Here is a 21,140-nt window from a genome sequence, read left to right on the forward strand (position 1 = left end):
ACCAATTTACATTCCCACCAACATTGTAGGAGGATTCCCTTTTCTCCACAATCTCTCCAGCATTTTTTGTCTGTAGGCTTTTTGTGAGGTGATACCTCATTGTAGATTTGATTTGCATTTCTCTAATAAGTAGCAATGTTGAGCATTTTTTCATGTGCCTGTTGGCCATCTGTATGTCTTCTTTGGAGAAGTATCTATGTAGATATTCTGCCCATTTTTTGATTGGGTTATTTGTTTTTTTTGATATTGAGCTGTATTAGCTGTTTGTATATTTTGGAAATTAATCCCTGTCAGTCACATTGTTTGCAAATATTTTCTGTAGGTTGTCTTTTCATTTTGTTTATGGTTTCCTTTAAGTTTAATTAGGTCCCATTTGTTTATTTTTGTTTTTATTTCCATTACTTTAGGAGATGGGTCCAAAAAGATATTGCTGCAATTTATGTTAGTGTTCTGCCTATGTTTTCCTCTAGGAGTTTTATAGTATCCAGCCTTACACTTAGGTTTTTAATCCATTTTGAGATTATTTTTGTGTGTTGGAGAATGTGCTAATTTCATTCTTTTACATGTTACTAAAGGATCTAGCAGTCTCACTCCTAGGCATATATCTGGAGAAAACCATAGTTTGAAAAGATACATGCATCCCAGTGTTCATTGCAGCACTATTTACAATAGTCACAACATGGAAGCAACCTAAATGTCCATCGACAGATGAATGGATAAAGAAGATGTGGTACATATATACAATGGAATATTACTCAGCCATAAAAAAGAATGAAATAATGCCATTTGCAGCAACATGGATGGACCTAGAGATTATTATACTAAGTGAAGTAAGCCAAAGAAAAATATCATATGACATAGCTTATATGTGGAATCTAAAAAAATGATACAAATTAACTTATTTACAAAACAGAAATAGACCCTCAGACATAGAAAACAAACTTATGGTTACCAAAGGAGAAGTGGAGCGAGGGATAAATTAGGAGTATGGGGTTAACATGCACACACTACTATATATAAAATAGATAACCAACAAGGACCTACTGTATAGCACAGGGAACTATACTCAATATTTTGTAATAACCTGTAAGGGAAAGGAATCTGAGTAAGAATATATATATATATATATTTATATACATATGTATTACACTTTGCTGTACACCTGAAATCACTTTGCTGTACAACTGAAACACAACAACATTGTAACTCCACTACACTTCAATTAAAAAAAAAAAAGAAAGAAAAATAGATTCCTTTAAAACCTTTTTCTCTTTATCCACATACTCTTAGTCCCAAAATGAGCTTGAATATCAGTGCAGGGCAAGATGGCAGACTTTGTAATAACCTCAGCTGATTCAACAACGAAGGATGACGAACCAGACCATTTGCCCATAGAAGAAAATGATATAGACAATATGACCACCAGCAATAAAGAATCAGTAAATTCAAGTGGAAATGGAAGGAATGGCTAAAGGAGCTCTGACACAGACCTTGGAGATGAGAGAGAACTTTCCAAAGCAGCTGCTGGAGATAATGTCTGCAACTTCAGTAGTGAAACCCCAAGGGCAGAGGACTTCCCTCTCAAGAAATGGTTGTAACAGTGCCTCTTCAAACCCTGACCGCACTCGCTCTGCCCACAGCCGACAAATTAGAGTCCTGAAGGCACTGAGGCAGTCTCGCCAAACTGATGTCAACACAGAGCCCTCCCAGAATGAACAGATCATCTGGGATGAAGCCACAGCCAGGGAAGAGAGAGCGAGACTTGCCAGCAATTTGTGGTGGCCTAGTTGTCCCACACAATACTCTGAGCTTCAGGTTGACGTTAAAGAATTGGAGGATTCTCCTTTCCAGGAGCCTTTACATGATTCAGAAATTGCTGAACACGCTGTGATCCTGGGAACACATGTGTGACTGAAGCCCCCAAACACCCGATCTCTGAAGAACTGGAAACTCCAATAAAAGACAGCCCCCTGATCCTTACGCCTCAAGCTCCAGGTATTGCCTTCCCCCTAGCCAACCCACCTGTGGCTCCACACCCTAGAGAAAAGATGATAACGGTAAAGGAGACTCATGAAGACTTAAAAAAAACAGTATGTATTTCAGCTGTCATCTCTGAATCCTCAAGAACGTATTGATTATTGTCATCTGATTGAAAAACTAGGTGGATTAGTGATTGAGAAGCAGCGCTTTGATCCTAACTGTACACACACTGTTTTAGGGCATCCATATCAAAACGAGAAGTATTTAGCCTCAGTGGCAGCTGGGAAGTGGGTGCTTTATTGCTCCTACCTTGAAGCTTGCAGGACTGCTGGGCGCTTCATGCCAGAAGGCTAAGAACGGGGAAGTAGTTCCATACTTGATGTTTTGAGTGGAATCAATGTACAGCAACGAAAAGTAGCACTTGCAGCGATGAGATGGAGGGGAAAAATCCAGCAGAGACAAGAATCGCGCATTGTTGAGGGAGCATTTAGCAGGTGGAAGATTACTTCACATGTTGATAGGCCCCGAGAAGCAGGATCCAAATGCCTTCTTCAGTCAGGAGGAGCAAAAGTGCTACCTGGTCATTCTGTATCTTTATTTAAAGAAGCTGCACAGGGGCTTCCCTGGTGGCGCAGTGGTTGAGAGTCTGCCTGCTGATGCAGGGGACACGGGGTCGAGCCCTGCTCTGGGAGGATCCCACATGCCGCGGAGCAACTAGGCCCATGAGCCACAACTACTGAGCCTGCGCGTCTGGAGCCTGTGCTCCGCAACAAGAGAGGCCGCGATAGTGAGAGGCCCGCGCACAGCGATGAAGAGTGGCCCCCGTTTGCCACAACTAGAGAAAGCCCTCGCACAGAAACGAAGACCCAACACAGCAAAAATAAATAAATAAATAAACTCCTACCCCCAACATCTTCTTTAAAAAAAAAAAGAAAAAAAAAAAGAAGCTGCACATCTCTTTTGTGACTTTAATAAACTGATACCAGATGACTCGGGAGTTAATATAGAAGAAGCTGCTGCCCAGAATGTGTACTGCTTGAAAACGTAATACATTACTGATTTTCTTATGCAGGAATCCCCTCCTCAAATAGAAAATTACTGTCTACCAGAAGCTGTTTCCTTTCTTCAGAATAATAAGGAACCTGGGACTGGATTCTCACAAAAGAGGCCAGCTCCTACACAGAAAAATAAAATCGAATGACGTATAGTAATTGTATTTACTTAGGTACCAAATGTTAAATGGTTTTTAAATTAATAGCTTGAATGTGACTGTGATGGATTTGTATAGTAATTTAAAGACAAGAACCTGAAGAATTCAGCTTCAGTGTAACGATGAGCCTGCTTGAAGTTAAACACCTGAAATTTTAATCATTGAAATATTAACTATTCCTGAATGGAAAGTTACCTGAAATAACAAAACACAACTCCTTAGCTAGCTTGTCATTAAACCATATTGACGTGTGTACGGGGCTTTTTGTTATTTATTTTCTTGTAAATATGTGAGTCTGTAGCTTAGTGGAAGCTTTAGCAAGGTGATTGATTCTGCCTTAAAATGTCTGCTTTAATTCATAATAACAAGGAAGTTGTCAATTGAGATTTACTAATGTTTTCCCTGATTTTTAGCTTCTCACCATTTTACCTCTTTTTAACAGGAGCCTGGGCACAAGGTTTAATGAGGAATTGAGGCTTTCAACTTAAATGTGCGTGTATACACGTATATTCATATACATGAATATGATGTTTGCCAAGTTTGGGTGACAAAACTTGGAAAACAAAGACAAAGAATAAAAGTAGTGACTCAAAGTAGTTGTTCAAATTGATAAGTTTTTAAAAAGAAAAGCATTCTGGGGCATATACCCAGAGAAAACCATAATTCAAATATACACATGGACCACAATGTTCATTGCAGCACTATTTACAACAGCCAGGTCATGGAAGCAACCTAAGTGTCCATCAACAGATGAATGGATAAAGAAGATGTGGTACATATATACAATGGAATATTACTCAGCCTTAAAAAGGAACGAAAATGGGTCATTTGTAGAGACGTGGATGGATCTAGAGACTGTCATACAGAGTGAAGTAAGTCAGAAAGAGAAAAACAAATATCGTAAATTAATGCATATATGTGGAACATAGAAAAACGGTACAGATGAACCGGTTTGCAGGGCAGAAACAGAGACACAGATGTAGAGAACAAACGTATGGGCACCAATGGGGGAAAGTGGTGGGGGGCCTGGTGGTGGTAGGATGAATTGGGAGATTGGGATTGACATATATACACTAACATGTATAAAATAGATAACAAATAAGAACCTCCTGTATAAAAAATAAATAAAATGAAATTCAGAAAAAAAAAAGCATTCTGGCATCCATTCTCTTATTGAAGCAATAAAAGATTTGTAAAACAGCTTAAAAAAATGTTTATCATTGTATTTATAAAAAGACTAGTGCCTACTGCTGGTCATTTCAAAGTGCGACAATGTATTTATGAATATATGATTTACTTCCATTTTGATAAAGCTTTTATGACTAATTATACTTTGTTTTCGGATTACTCCCTCCCTTGTAGAAAACAAAGCAAAAGATTCAAATAGGTGGCAATACATCTATCCACGTGGTTGGAAATAAATGCTCTTGAGACTGCAGCACAAGAAATACATACAAACTTTTATAAAAGTACATGGGGAAAAAAGTAAAAGCATTGAGAAGAAATCCACACTTTGTCATCTAAATGAACTTGGAAAATGAGGGGAGCTAAGAATATATCGCACTTGTAGGCAAATGCTTCAAGAGTAAGATTGTTTATATAATACTGAATATGACATGGATCATATTACCATTGTAGAGCATATGTTCTTTGGAAGCAAGAGAACATCAACCCACTATATAGATAAAAATAGTAAAAACTGGAATCACATGAGAGAAATGCTCAACTTCTAAACTTTAATAGCTCCAAAATGAACCTGCAAATTGAGAATTAACACCTGTTCTGGATCATTATCACAGTAAAGTGCCAAGTGGAGACTTGTCTATATGTGGGAAATGCTTTATTCTTCAAGGTCAGCTGCTAATATGTATCATTTACATAAATGTTTCTATTAGCAATCTCATATCAATTTGGAAAAAAGAAAAAGTAGAATATATTTGCCAAGTTTTTCTACTAGGATAAATTGGGAGAGTCATTTATCCAGAGTCACTTACCAAAAATTTTCCTCAGCTGTAACAAAGATAATACTACCTGGAACAAAATGATGACAGATGGACAAATGACGCCTAATTCTTCAGTCATGTTCAGGAGGAGTATATAGGGTGCAGACCATGAGACCAGCAAGGATGTTTGAAGAGTTATCTCAGTACTTTTCAGGAGGGATCAGAGCAAATAAATGAGACTTACTGATCATTCTTCTCCTCTGTGGGTCAGAAATAAACTTTGAAGCACAGTCTCAAATTATAACACTCAGAATAAAGGTCCATAATCAATTTATTCCTAAATAGCAATGTGTCCCCCATACACCCCAATGACAAGTTTGAGATACATGAAGGGATTAGAGATAAGAAGCAAAAAGTGTGTCAAAAAGGAAGCAAGGAGGAAAGGAAAGAGGTAGGTATGTTGGAGGCAGGGATACATTTCTGTCTCTTTGGATAATAATTGCCCAGAGGACCACTGTGTAGACAGGTACATATCGATTATTTCAGATACCAGCTAAGTAGAGAAAACCTGAGAAGTAATTCCCAGTTAGAAATAGTTTAATTCTATCAGTTAAAGAATCTCATGCATTTTCAGAGTTCTTTTAATGAAGGAATCCTTTGTTTCAATTAAATTTTAACCTTGTTAAAAATTGTATTCACTTACAGCCATATCTGACATCTTAAAAGTTCTTTAGTCCAAAGTGGAGCCACAACCTAAACAAAGCACCTTTATTAAAGTATAATGATTTTTGATATAGAAAACAATCTAATTGCTTAGGTAGATATATTGTCTTTTACTGATGATCAGAAAGTAAAGAATCATGGATAAAGATTTATTGTATTAACTTTATTCTTTCAAACCCTTTTTAATATCTATCTTGCACAAGGCAACACAACAGACACCTTGAGGGATGTAGACATATAAACTATGATCACTGATCTCAAAGAAATAAAGTCTCATAGAGAAATGATACTTACACCTGAGCAATGACAGCTCAAGGTTGAAAGTTCTAAGAAACAGAAAAATAAAAGAATATGTGAATTTAGAGAGGATACAGAGTTTATGGGAAGGCCCAAACAAAAGGAAAATTTTAGCTGCAGGAAATGATGGGTAAGCAGACTTTCAAAAGATTGTTTTCTTAGGACCACCACACAAACACCAAGCTAAAATGAGCAAAAGGAGGGTGGGGTAGCACTTAGCAGGACACAATTGAAGACTGAAATAAGGAGCTGGTTATTATGCGTGATCTCACTGTCCCCAACTTTCCCTCTAGCAGGCCCCAAATGTCCTTTTCTGGCCAGTACCTGCTGTTCTCCTGCATTCTTCTCCTCCTCTTCTTTGAGAAATAATTCTGGTGTCACTATCAGCCTGAATCTTAAGGTCAAATCTCTTTCTTCAAAACAGCCTTTCAGGGGCTTCCCTCGTGGCGTAGTGGTTGAGAGTCCGCCTGCCGAGGCAGGGAACACGGGTTCGTGTCGAAGTCCGGGAAGATCCCACATGCCGCGGAGCGGCTGGGCCCGTGAGCCATGGCCGCTGAGCCTGCGAGTCCGGAGACTGTGCTCCGCAACGGGAGATGCCACAACAGTGAGAGGCCCGCGTACCGCAACAAAACAAAACAAAACAAAAACAGCCTTTCAGAAGTAAGAAACTTGGATGAAGTAATTCAGCTCCCCAATCCACATTGCTTGGATATGGCAGGATATTTAAGAAGTTGTTGAAAAAGGCCTTTGTTAGTTATCAGTCCTTTTATTTATGGCTTGTGAAAGTAGTAAGGTTCAAACGGTATACATCATAGTTAAAACAGTCAGCCACATATTTGGACTGTTCTTTAGCAAAATTAACCAACTCAGAAGCAGCAGTGAGAAAACAGATGCTGGATCAAGTAGCTAAGTCAGAATGAGAGAGAGAGAGAGAGAGAGAGAGAGAGAGAGAGAGAGAGAGAGAGAGAGAGAGAGAGAGAGAGAACTCCTACTACTGAGTCACTACTTTTATTCTTTTATTCTAATGCACCCTTTTATTCTTTTATTCTAATGCACCAGTTTTTGCTTGTTTGCTTTCTTCAAATCCCTTGTTTAATACAATTCTGCTTTCATGTGTTTATTTACTCATTTTCTGCCAGGCTTTCTTAGTAAATACTAAGCTCAATGAAAGTCAGTAATTGCTTATTTACCAATTATCATCAGAACACAGCATAGTGCCAGAAACATAGGAGTTCATCAATTACTTGTTAAGGGAATTATTTCTAACGAAGACCTGTAATGGTTGTAATGTTTGACCTTAAGACTCAGGCTGGTAGTGACACCAGAAGGTCTAGAGAAAGGGAATTACCACTTATCAGTAATCTACTACACATTGCTACTGTGTTTTCTTTATGTAATCTTCACAGAGACATGTTAAGGATAAACATGTTTTATCCACTTTCCTTTTTCCCAGTGAAAAACTGTGCTTAGAGAACCAGAAAAAATGTGTTACCAAATTATACCATGAATGAAGAGAAGAGCCATGATTCTAGGATTTTATACTCATCTTATACCGGCTAAAAATTCTAAATTAATTCCATCATTTTTGGTGATTTCCAGAGACTAGTGCAAGGCAAATTTCAGGGTTGATAAAGGTGATTTCAGTAGATCAGAAAAAAGTAGAAAGATGTGAGGTTAATAATACTATAATAATTATATATTAGGCTGGACTACATGAAATTGCTATTTTTGTCTTCATCACAGCTGGTTGATACTTGTGCTTTCAGATAGTTTAACTTAATATGTTGTTCTAGTCCTTTTTATGACAACACACTACATGCAGGTGCTGCGATGCAAGAGAAAAGAGTGTCCTGATGAGATCCAAGGTATGACTTTAACAGTTAACTAGAGTCAGAAAAGTTGTGCATGTCAAGGATTGGTAATCAGAGATTGTTGTGAGTCTCAAAAGTCTGCTTATTGATGCCCCTAAGAATGCTTGCAAGGTACTTACAGTGAGGTGGCTTTAAATGAGGGTTTGAGGGTTTGAAGTTAAGAAAATTAAGAAAGAAGAACACCTAAAATATATATATAAGCCTATATCTATATTATATCTATAAGCCCTCATTTAAAGCCACCTCACTTATAACATATCAGTATTATATATATAATAGAACATATATAATACCTGCATGAAGCTGTGCCATGAAGCTGTGCCATGAAGCTGTGTATATATATATATACACACACACACACATACACATTCACATACCTCTGTGTGTGCTGAAATTTGGGGAAATTAGTGTATGAGATAATTGACATAATCCAGTTAGAGTCATTTTTATTAATCCTTAAGACTGTCACTGAGAAAGAAACTATAAACCCTTTGTGGAGTATGTGCTTCTCTTAAAAAATATTTTGAGTTTACCACAGCATCCAAGAATATTACACTTAAGTACAAATGCAGAAACTAAGTTAAAACTGTAAGTTCCCCCTCATATTTTGGCTGTGCAATTAAAAAAAAAAATGGCGTTACCTACTGTGAGAAACATTGAGGCCAAGGATCATTCCATGAAACACTCTTTCTGGAAACCCCTTCCCCAGACTGAGTCCAATGAGGTCATCTCCTTTGTACCTCAACACTCTGTACATGCTCGACGCCAGTACTCTCCATATTCTTCTGGAATCACTGGTGCTTTATTTCACTAAGTAAACTGAGCTCCTAGAGGCTAGGAACAGGGTTTTGTTCATCTCTCTTTGCTTAGGGCCTGACATATGGCAAATATTTAATTGTATTTACGTTCATTGAATAGAGGAACAAATATCCTATAAAATTTCCATTAGAAAAAATTTGACTCTACACCAAAGTAGTGTTTATGCGTATATTCAATGTCTTTATATAAATTCATGATACAATTTTACCTTCTAAAACACAGCTATTAAGCTTGCCATTGCGACACATCTGATTCTAATAACATCTGCCCAGAGTATTTTTTAAAAACTCTCTGGCAGTGAGGACTGTCTCTTCCTTCAAGTCTCACTGACTTTCTCTTAACATGAAGCCTAGATTGCAGCTCTCAGCCTGCACCTATTTTAGTTATGCTCCATTATCTGAAAATTAATGCATAGCAGCCACGTTGGGTTCAATGAATCTACCTTTAGTCTGCTCTGTTCCTCTGCAGGAATCTCATTACCCCTCTGTCTCTGTGAAGTCAGTAACTGCAGGAAGCTTCTGCTGTAGATAAAAGTCCATTCAAGCCTGTTAGCTTGTCTAGGTTTGTTCCCATCTTGAAGAGACACTGGTTTTTTCCTTCATTTGTTTTCTATCCACCGAGAATGCTGATATTAAATACTGAATCTTTTCCATAGAAGTTTATTTTATATTTTCTCAATTTGTCCTATATTTGAACACAAATAATAAATATCTTTCCTGTGAAATGAAATTCAAAACTAAATCAATATGTAATAGCTCATTTAGATGCAGAGTGTTAGGGGGCATATAGATCTTAAATTTCATGTGGTCCATCTCTCAACTAATGGTTGACTACCTTTATAACATTCCAGATAAAATAGCTTCCTACTACTTAGGTCGTCAAAAATGAAAACTCTCTCCAGACTCCAAACCTGGACTTAAGTCTAAAAGGTGCTATTCTTATTTAATAGGAGGAAAATTCAATAAAAATTTAATATGCACCAAAATATTACATAGTTACATGAAGATCTAGCTAAAATATAACACACTGTACTAGACTGAGAAGCTCAATGTAAAAGAGAGGTAATGATATGGAAAAAAAATGCCAATACAATAATATGATATGACATGATCCAAATGTTCCATGTCTCATCAAGTTGTTGTAACATTAACATTAATATAAAATTAGTTGTGACTATATGTTTTCCCAAAACACATGAACTAAACAGATCTATTGTAACCCAAGATGAGGAAGTCACCAAAAGACTGTAGGCTTCAAGAGCAGGGTTGTAGCTAACCTATAAATGGGACAGAACCAGGGCTGAAATTGCTGTCAGCATCCTAGGAATCCAAGCAGCCCAAATTCACAAAGTAAATGAAAAGCTGACATCCCCCAGTTTCCTGGCATATATTATCTACATTCCAGTGATCTTCATGGTTTGTGTCATATGCCTACTCTGTTTTGTTGATCAGCAATGCCCAAGAGATTGGGGCTACTTAGCAAAAATACGGATAATTATGATAAACGATTGTGTGTGCAAGAAGAAATTAAGGGTGTTATTTTGAGCTGGGAAGATCCTCAAAGAAGTGATTTCTATAATATTGAAATTACAATGGCACTTGATGCCTCTGGCTGGATGGAACTTTGGCCCCTTACAAATTTCCTCTGTCCAAGACGATTTTACACCCCACCCAACCCCCCACCCCCAGAAGTGCCTTATTCCTAGCCATGAAGAAAGTATGGTTCCTGTTGTCTGTTCAAGTTAGCCAAACCAGGAATTTGTGGTCACTGGCTCTCACAGCCCCATAAAAGTGCCAACCACAACAGTGGGTTTTGCTTAGCAGTTCTCTGCTGCTAAGCCCCCATCCCTCACACACTTATTTCTCATCAAGTTGGAGTTGTCTCACCATTACTGATGTTAGCACTAGGCAAGCAGAGATATGACAGCCCTTGGCCCTAGTACCATTGCAGGGGTTGTGCTCTGAATGAGACCAAGGCATTTCCACCGGCCCCTCTCTCCACAGATCTCTGCTTATTCATGTGACTATTAATATTCTTGTAAAATGAAAAGGAGAATTTCCCTCCCTCTTTGCTTTCTCTCTTAGGAAGAGGGTACAGCAGTTGGTTTAAAGACATTGTCATGTTTACCACATTTAGTCATTTCTTTTTCTCTTCTCAGTGTGCTGTTATCTTCCAAAACCATTACTGTTTCACAACATGGGAGATGGAATGTTGCATAATTCCATAAGATAGATGGACCCACACTCTTTTATATGTTCTTTATCTATCTCTCTCTCTGCCTTCTGTAATTATTATAAATACTGAATGAGATAGTAAATATAAAAGTGCTTCAAATCTATTAAGTTCCATAATCATAAATATTTTTATAAGAAATATAATGTGAAGATCGTACTTTCCTTATTCATATCTAATCACTCAAATTCTCTTTCTAATATTAGATTAAAATGTGTCTTCTCCCTACCTTGTTGAGAAACTACTGATGATGTATCCTTTGGAAAAGCGTGTGCTAATTCTCAGATAAGTAAAGTTCTAGGGAGTACGATCCTCAACATTCCTAGAAGCTCAAGAAAATAGTTACATTTGGATTCTACTTCTTTCTCTCAGATCTTTCCATTAATATCCATGTCTCTCAATTAATTGCTAACCAGAATAAATTTCTCATTATCCATCTCTCTCAACTAGGCATGGGAAACCCCTTAGTCATTCAAGACCATCAAACATGGAGACCCCAATAAAGTTCTGGAAAAGGAAACAAGACAGATAGTACAAAATCAGATAATTCATAAATATATTCAATTTCATTAGTAATAAATGAAATCTTTACTATAAGATTAGCAAAAACAAAACAATGCAACATTTAATGCTGGCAAGTATGTGTGGGGCTATCATCACCTATTTGTTGGAATGTAAATCTATTCAATCTTTCCATGAAGCATTTTAAAAATGTGTGTCAAAGCCCTCTAAAATGTTTACTTTTTCAGGGGCTTCCCTGGTGGCGCAGTTGTTGAGAGTCTGCCTGCTAATGCAGGAGACACAGGTTCGAGCCCTGGTTTGGGAAGATCCCACATGCCACGGAGCAACGGGGCCCGTGAGTCACAACTACTGAGCCTGTGCGTCTGGAGCCTGTGTTCCGCAACAGGAGAGCCCACAACAGTGAGAAGCCCGCGCACCATGATGAAGAGTGGCCCCCACTTGCCGCAACTAGAGAAAGCCCTCACACAGAAACGAAGACCCAACATAGCCAAAAATAAAAATAAATAAATTAAAAGAAGGCTCAACATTAAAAAAAGAAATGTTTACTTTTTTGGAACCAGTAATTACAGTTGGATAACTTTCTCCTAGGGAAAACTATCCAAAACCCAGGCAGAAGTATATGATAGTACATTATTTTCATGGCAAAAAAATTAGAAATCAAATGCAATCTTCAACAATAGAGGAATAATTAAATATTCATATTTAATCCATATAAAATTTAAAATATTGTCCAAACGTTAGACAGGTGTTTAAAAAGCATTTCAATGAGATATGCCTTTCTCTCCAAACGTGTCAATAAATCCACCTCTCTGGGGGAAAAACATAAAGATATTTGGATCCCACGTGAATGCTTATAAAGAGGTGACCTCAGCTGAGGAGGATCTTAATAATTAAGTGGCTAGATAACACATACTGTGGATACCAGTCAGCCTCTTCGCACAGCTACTCCAATCATCATCCAACGAGCTCAAGAACAAAGTGGCAGGGATGGAGGTTATGCCTGGGCTCAGCAACACGGACTTCCAATTACCAAGTCGGACTTGACTATGTCTACTGCTGAGTGCTAGTCTGTCAGCAGCAGAGACCAACATTGATTCCCCGATATGGCACCGTTGTCTGAGTCATCAGCCAGCTCTCTGGTGGAAGACTGACTACATTGGACCACTGCTATCGTGGAAAGGAAACATTTTGTTCTCACTGAAATAGACACCTACTCTGTATTTGGATTTGTCTTCACTGCATTAAATGCTTCTGTCAAAACTACCATTTGTGGACTTGCAGAATACCTATCCACGCTCTTGTTATTCCACAAAGCATTACTTCTGATGAAGAAACTCTCTTCATACCAAAATAAGTGTGGCAATGGGCCCATAATCATGTAATTCACTGATCTTACTGTGTTCCCCACCATCCTGGCTCGAGAGAATGGGGGAATGGCCTTTTTAAGACTCTGTTAAAAAGTTGTTAATGGGTCCACCAATACTTGTTCCTCAGGCACAACATTTAATCACAAGAATTTCTATCCTCTCACTAAGTGAGGACAAACCTGACATGAATATTTGAGAGAATGTGCAACATAGAAAGGTATACCTTCTAAGAATTGCTAAATTTATTAATTCCCTTCATTAATTAGGCTATTTACACCAGACATTCTACTTCCTGAGCTGTACTACTCAGAAGAGCATATAGCAATAAATTAGCCTCTGGTAGAAATCCCCTGTGGGCTTTACTTGTCTGAGCTTTTAATTAAATTGCTGAAGGCAAACAATAATGCCCACCATATTATATGAGGCTGTTCATTCCACAAAACAATGAATCTAGCTCCTGCTTTTAACCGAAATCACCTCTCCACACAAGAATGTTTTTGGCTCTTTTTTTCTCACAAAAATAATTGTAAAGGGATATTTTCCTGATGAAATTACATTATAAAACTGAGGATATAAAAGATGAATCTTAACTTGGAAAATATTATATAATAAAGTTTTTCTTTCACCTGAAACCAGGTCTCCAGGCTCAAGTGTTATATCCCCAAATGACTTGAATTTTTTAGTTCTCATTATTTGTGATTCCCATTTGAGTAATAAACAAAATTTAATAATTCAAGGAATGATCTCTGAAAAAGTGATATAGAATTGAAATTCAAATACTCATGCAAAACACAACACTTGGTTGAGATAATTTTTTAAAAAAATGTGACTAAAAGTATCACACAGAATATCAAACATGATCAAAGTACCAGATCTTTAACTCAACAAGTGAAAATCTTTCAGCATGCAAATAATGTATTGGGTTTAAATATATCAGCCCTTTATTATGTTGCACCTTCTCTCATATATTCGTGTCAAGTTTGGCCTCAGTAAATGAAAGGATAGAAGTTCTTGTGATTAAATATTGTGCTTGAGAAACAAGTATAGATGGACCTATTAATAATAATAAGGCACAGGAAAGAGGGCCTACATTTTCCCCCAGGCTAGTCCCCAAGGGGGTACTGAAAAGGTAAATAGCTCTTCCTGTTTAAGCCATTTCTCACTGGTAGTATTTCAGAGAACTGTTGGAAGTTTATTAAAAACAAACAAACAAAAACCTAAAGCACTATTAATTTCAAATAAATACACCTACAGAATGGAATATTTAAATTGTGTGTAGTTAGTAATTTATTCAACATTTATCTCTCCAGTCCTATACCAGACAGTATCCTCAATATTATACAAGCATACCCCTATAAAAAAGTGGCAGATAAATACTAAAAATAAAGGCTTGAGAAAGTACAAAACATACAGAAACCCAAGTAAATAACAAAAGAATAAATTGTGTGACAAAAGACACACAAGACAAAAACATTTAATAAAACAAAGGCATTTTAATGATATAGATACTGCTGGTTGCTCAGGGGCTGGGTGCTGAAACTTGGGCTTTAGAGGATAGACCTAGGGAGAAGACTGTATGGAGACAGCCCAAAGGGCCTGGAGTGTGGTCTGTGCCACAAATGGGGTACATGTAGGATAGAGCATGGTTCTGCCATAGGAGCCTCACTGTCAGCATGCTCATGGCAGGCTGTGGCCCCTGCTGAGGTAGGCTTTGGGAGCATGCATGCACCAGAGGCAAGGCTGATATTCTAACTGATTATCAGGATTCCTGCAGCCGGGGCAGTTGCAGGGGCAGCACCAGCAGCAGTGGACTTTGTGGGTGCACACACTGGGTGATGCGTGGACTCACAGAGTCACATGTCCTGGGGGACAGCTCCTGTGGAGGAATATGCAGTGGGGGTGCTCTGGTCCCACCTACCTCACACCACAGGTTAGAACTGGATCTGAGTGCTTCTACTCCAATAACTGCAGAGCAGATCCTGTCCCTGACAGGTCTGTGACAACCACTGAGCAAAGAGGAGGCCCCACTGAACATCCCATGCAGCATCTGGTCACCACAACACTAACCACATTCCCTATCTAGAGGACAACAGCCATCACACTCTGAAGAAAGATGTGGTAGGCATTCATACCAAAAAACAGCCCTTGCACCAAAAATACTGGACTCACATGTCTATACAGGAACACTCCCACATAAAAATCACCCTTCAAGAACCCAATAGGTTACTGTTTCTCTTAAATTCATAGAGTCAGAGAAATAAAAGTAAAATGAAAAAGCAGAGGGACTACTCTCAATTAAAATAACAAGACAAATCCCCACAAAAAGACAATGAAACAGACCTGTCAAGTCTACCAAACCCTGAGTTCAAAAAGGAGGTAATAAAAATGCTAAAGGAATTAAGAAAGACTATCAATAGAAATGTAGATCACTGTAACAAGGAACTAGAAACTATAAAGAGAAGCCAATGAAAATTAGACAACTCAATTGCCAAGATAAAAACTGAGCTAAATGCAATGAATAGCAGACTAAATAATGCAGAAAAATTAGTGATCTGGAAGAAAGAATAATGGAAATCACACAATTAGAACATCAGACAGAAAGGCAAATGAAAAATAATGAAATCAATATACGCAACCTATGGGATAATATAAAGCATCCCAATCTACACAAAATAGGATCACAGAAGGAAAAGAAAGAGAAAAGGGAATTGAAAATGTATTTGAAGAAATTATGGCTGAAAACTTCCCAAATCTAAAGCAAACAGATATCCAGGTACAGGAATCACAGAGGCTCCCACAAAAGATGAACGTGGACAGACCCACACCAAAACATATCATAATTAAAATGGAAAAAGTTAAAGATAAAGAGAGGATTCTAAAGGCAGCAAGAGAAAAACAAAGAGTCAGTTACAAGGAATCCCCATAAGGCTATCAGCTGATTTCTCTACAGAAACATTGCAAAGGAGAAGAGAGTGGCATGATATATTCGAAGTCCTGAAAGGGAAAATCTTGCTCTACCAAGCAAGATTATCATTTAAAATAGAAAGAGAGATAAAGAATTTCTCAGACAAACAAAAACTAAAAGAATACAGCAATATTAAACCTATCCTGAAAGAAATATTGAATAGTATTTTCTAAATAGAAAAGAAACAAGACTCTGCAGGAAAGGAAAAATCACAGTAGAAAAGGCAAATTTATAAAAGGATTGAAGATCACTGAAATAAGCCAGGATATAGATTTAAAATAATCAAAAAAAAATTGTGAAAGTGATTATAACTACAATAAACAGCAAAATTATAAACATGAAGATGTAAATGAGGACATTAAAAGCACAAAATGTTGGGGAGGGGAGTAAGAAAACATAGATCTTTTAGAATATGTTTTAACCTGTATGAATATCAGTCTAAAGCAAGTAGATACAGTAAGTCTCCTACATATGACCCTTCAAATTGAGAACTTTCAAAGAGACAAATGTGCATTCCATCAACATCAGGTGTGAGTGAAATTGCAGCTTGCCCTCTGTCTCCTACTACCGACAGAGGAGGGAATATTCCCGAAGTCATTTTATGGAAGACACCATCACCCTGATATCAAAACCAGACAAAGACACTACAGAAAAAGAAAAATACAGGCCAATATCATTAGTGAAGATAGATACAAAAATCCTCAACAAAATATTAGCGAACTGAATCCAGCAACACATAAAAGGGATCATACACCATGATCAAGTTTGATTGACTCCAGTGTCACAAGGATGGTTCAACATATACAAATCAATCAATGTGATATACCACATCAACAAAAGAAATGACAAAAACCACATGATCATCTCAATAGATATAGAAAAAGCATTTGAGAAAATTCAACATCCGTTCATGATAAAAACTCTCACCAAAATGGGTAGAGAGAGAACATATCTCAACAAAATAAAAACCATTTATGACAAACCCACAGTCAATATAATACTCATCGGTGAAAAGCTGAAAGACTTCCTGCAAAATTCTGAAACAAGACAAGGATGTCTACTCTCACCACTTCTCTTCGACATAGTATTGGAAGTCTTAGCCACAGCAATCAGACAAGAAAAAGAAATAAAACATATCCAAATTGGAAGGGAAGAGGTAAAATTGTCATTATGTGCAGATGACATGATACTCCATATAGAAAACCCTAAAACTCCACACAAAAATTATTAGAACTAATAAATGAATTCAGCAAGTTAGCAGGATACAAGATTAATATATAGAAATCTGTTGTGTTTCTTTACCCTAACAATGAAATATCAGAAAGAGAAAGTAAAAAACAATGTCACTTAAAATCACATTAAAAAAAATACCTAGGAATAAACCTCACCAAGGAGGTGAAAGACCCATACGCTGAGAACTATAAATCACTGATAAAGAAAATTGAAGATGATTCAAAGAAATGGAAAGATATTCCATGCTCTTGCATTGGAAGAATTAATATTGGGTTAAATACCATACTACCAAGAGCAACCTACAGATTTAATGCAATCCCTATCAAATTACCCATGACATTTTTCACAGTTACAGCAAATAATCCTAAAATGTATATGGAAGCACAAAAGACCCAGAATTGCCAAAGCTATCCTGAGGAAAAGTAACAAAGCTAGAGGACTATCCCTCCCAGACTCCAGACAATACTACAAAGCTACAGTAATCAAGACACCGTAGTATCTGCACAAAAACAGACCTATAGATCAATGGAACAAAATAGAGAGCCCAGAAATAAACCCAGACATCTACAGTCAATTATTCTTCGACAAAGGAGGCAAGAATACACAATGAAGAAAAGACAGTCTTTTCAGTATGTGGTGTTGGGAAAGCTGGACAGCCTCATTTAAATCAATGAAGTTAGAACATCATACACAAAAATAAAATCAAAATGCTTAGATATTAGACATGACACGATAAAACTCCTAGAAGAGAACATAGGCAAAACATTCTCTGACATAAATCATAGCAATATTTCCTTAGATTAGTCTCCCAAAGCAAAATAAATAAAAGCAAAAATAAACAAATGGAACCCAATAAAACTTACAAGCTTTTGTACAGCAAAGGAAACCATAAACAAAATGAAAAGACAACCCACAGGGATGGAAGAAAATATCTGCAAATGATGCAACTGACAAGGGCTTAATTTCCAAAGTACACAAACAGCTTATACAACTCAATAACAACAAGAACAAAAAAAATAGCCCAATCAAAAATGGGCAGATGATTTAAGTAGACATTTCTTCAAAGAAGACATACATATGGCCAACAGGCACATGAAAAGATGTTTAACATTGGTAATTATTAGAGAAATGCAAATCAAATCTACAATGAGGTATTACCTCACGTCAGTCAGAACATCCATCATTAAAAAGTTTACAAATAATAAATGCTGGAGAGGGTGTGGAGAAAAGGGAACCCTCTTACACTGTTGGTGGGAATGTGAATTGGTATAGCCACTATGGAAAATTGTATGGAGGTTCCTTAAAAAACTAAAAAGAGAGTTATCCAGCAATGGATAGAGAGTTATCCCAGTGGTATCCAGCAATCCCACACCTGGGCACATATCTGGAGAAGACAAAAGCTCTAATTTGAAAAGATACATGCACCACAATATTCACAGCAGCACTATTTACAATAGCCAAGCCATGGTAGCAATCTAAGTGTCCATCAACAGATGAATGGATAAAGAAGATGTGGTACTTATATACAGTGGAATATTAGCCATTAAAAAGAATGAAAAAATGCCATTTGCAGCAACATGGATGGACCTGGAGATTATCATACTAAGTGAAGTAAGTCAGACAGAGAAAGACAAATATCTGATGTGCTCTTTAATTTTCAGACAAGTACTTTGTAAACTACTTGTAGCAATGGCCAGTGTTCAATAAATATCTTATCCTTATTGACAATTTCACAAGTCAGAAATTCATTGATCTTCGCAGTTGCTGAAGGTATCTATTTCAACTCTATAATCAGTAACTGAAAATATTCCCAGGATGGGTTTCAAGTCCTATTGGATCTTCCAAGATATAAATGAGGGTTAAAATCTCACTAATCATTTGACTTCCATAAGTTCCTCTATTGACTATGAGACCATAGTAACACTCTGACTACCCTGAGGATATAAGTACAGACTCAAATCCAGCAGTTCTTAAAACACCTGGCTTTTCTCCTTGCTCAGGACTTGTAAATACATACAAGAATGGCCACAGGTGTTTGTGCGGAAGATTAGAATAATGGTAGTGGACATTTGCATTATTATAGGAGTATTCTTCCCTGGGTGTACTCAATCTCCTCTTTATTTAGTGGTGTCTGAGTTAGTAGAACTGACTCAAAGGTAAAAATTGGTTAAAGGATTACAACTCCTTTTTGGCAACTCAGTTAATTCCTGAATTCACACACACACACACACACACACACACACACACAACTGCAGGTCATTAATGTGAGGTGTAGAATGCTTATAAATTTTGTTCCTAGGAATTTACTGATTATTAACCATAGCCAGAACTTGCTTATTCCTATGGGTCTTTAGTTATCAAATGCTACAAATTGATTCACTGACTGGCTAAATTAAGCCAGTTTTAATTAGAATGATATTTGGTTAATCACAGAATTGGCTGGAAAACTAGGAAAATAAAATTCAGAAAGTAACTAACTGGAATATATGTTCTACATAGTTCTGTTTTCTTTTAAATATCTTTTTATTAACTTTGAATAATGTTCAAAATATCTGAGGAGAGAGTACCAAATTGGCTTACCATGTGCTTTTGGGAAAAGGGTTGCAGGGCACATTGAATTATAGCACCACCAAGAGTGCAAGAGTGGGAAAGAGGCAGTTTCCCAGAAAAAAATCTCCACTGTAGTTAGGAAAATGAGGGCAAACTGATGTTTGGTAGCCAAACCCAGCAAACATCCCCTAACCTTGCTTTTATTTAGTGTAGACTACTGGGCACTAAACAAAATACTGAGCATAAATATACCACTGAAAAGCTAAGTCTAGAAGTGTCTTTTTTTTTCCCCCTGCCGCTCAACAGAAAGCTTTTGCATTATTTTGAAAGAAAAGGAAAACAATACTGTCCTGTACATGAACAGCTTGTATTTTCCTTTCAAAGTTCTTTGAAATGCATTAGCCTTCACCAGTACTCTGGGAAAGAAGAAAATACTATTATCCTAATTTTTCAAGTGAGAAAAGCGAGACAGAAAGAGATTAAGTAGCTTGCCAGAGGCTAAAGCATCAGAATCAGGTCTGGTTAGAATCTGTGAATTAGAGCAACTCTCCCTGTTGCCCTTTCCCTCACTAAGAGCAGAGATAGAGGTGGAGTGGAGGAGGACTGGAAATTATGGAGCTTTGGGGGTACAAATCATTGCTAGCTTGTCATCAAAATGTTTGCCCTGTAAATGCAATGGCAGTAGATGTGGCAAAAAGTCTCCCTGCCAAATACACCTCAGAATTGTAACATTACCCTTTAGTCCAATTTTCACTGGCAACTTTATTGAAAAGCCCTGAGGTCATTTCTGTTGTGTTACAGACCTGCAGTGCCCTCTTCTGTACAGGCTTCCCAGGAACACATCCCCTCTGTGAAAAAAAAATGTCAGGTTCTCCTTCTGCATACAGCATTTCCTTTTTACTTCCTTTTTTGTATACTCCAGCTGTTCTCTGTGCAATACATCACTGGAATGCTCTTCATTTGAAAGCTCAGACTGTGGAAAATTATTTCCCTCATCCTAGTAGATAATTCTCTAATAATCTTTGACAGATTTTACTTTAACAATAGTTTGATCCATGGGAGCTAATCATAAAAATTATTGATTGGACATGGTAGATCATCCTCTGCTCATCAAGAAAGAGTTACACATCATAAAGAGGCACCGTGTCTGTACAAATTCTCAATTGAAATGAGAATAAAAAAGAGAAACACTGATTCACTTGCTGACCTCCAACTCAGTTGTAATCTCCATGTTATGGTATTTCCTTTCAGTCTCTCTTCCTTGGTACCCAAGTTTTAATTTGACTGAGCAAAAATAAAGCCTCTGCCAATCACTTTTTTAGACATGGATACTCAAATCCAACATACTGTACTGGTATGTTGTTACTGTAGGACAGTATTTCTTTAACAATTCATTTATAAGTTGTGTTATAATCTTCCAAATTCAGT

General features: G+C 37.2%; 1 protein-coding gene across 12 annotated transcripts in view; it reads right to left on the bottom strand.

The window, feature by feature from the left end:
- LOC307175034 (uncharacterized protein) overlaps positions 1–21,140 on the bottom strand; it is a 527,231-nt gene that overhangs the window by 467,074 nt on the left and 39,017 nt on the right. The window contains exon 3 of one of the 12 annotated variants that reach the window (XM_079899802.1): positions 6,478–6,620. The exons of the other annotated variants lie outside the window; for them this stretch is intronic. The gene's annotated coding sequence lies outside the window, so the exon portion shown is untranslated. The remainder of the gene's footprint in view (positions 1–6,477; positions 6,621–21,140) is intronic. 12 annotated transcript variants of the gene reach the window in all.

This window comes from Stenella coeruleoalba (genome assembly GCF_951394435.1).
Source record: "Stenella coeruleoalba genome assembly, chromosome: 16".
Lineage (NCBI taxonomy): Eukaryota > Metazoa > Chordata > Mammalia > Artiodactyla > Delphinidae > Stenella > Stenella coeruleoalba.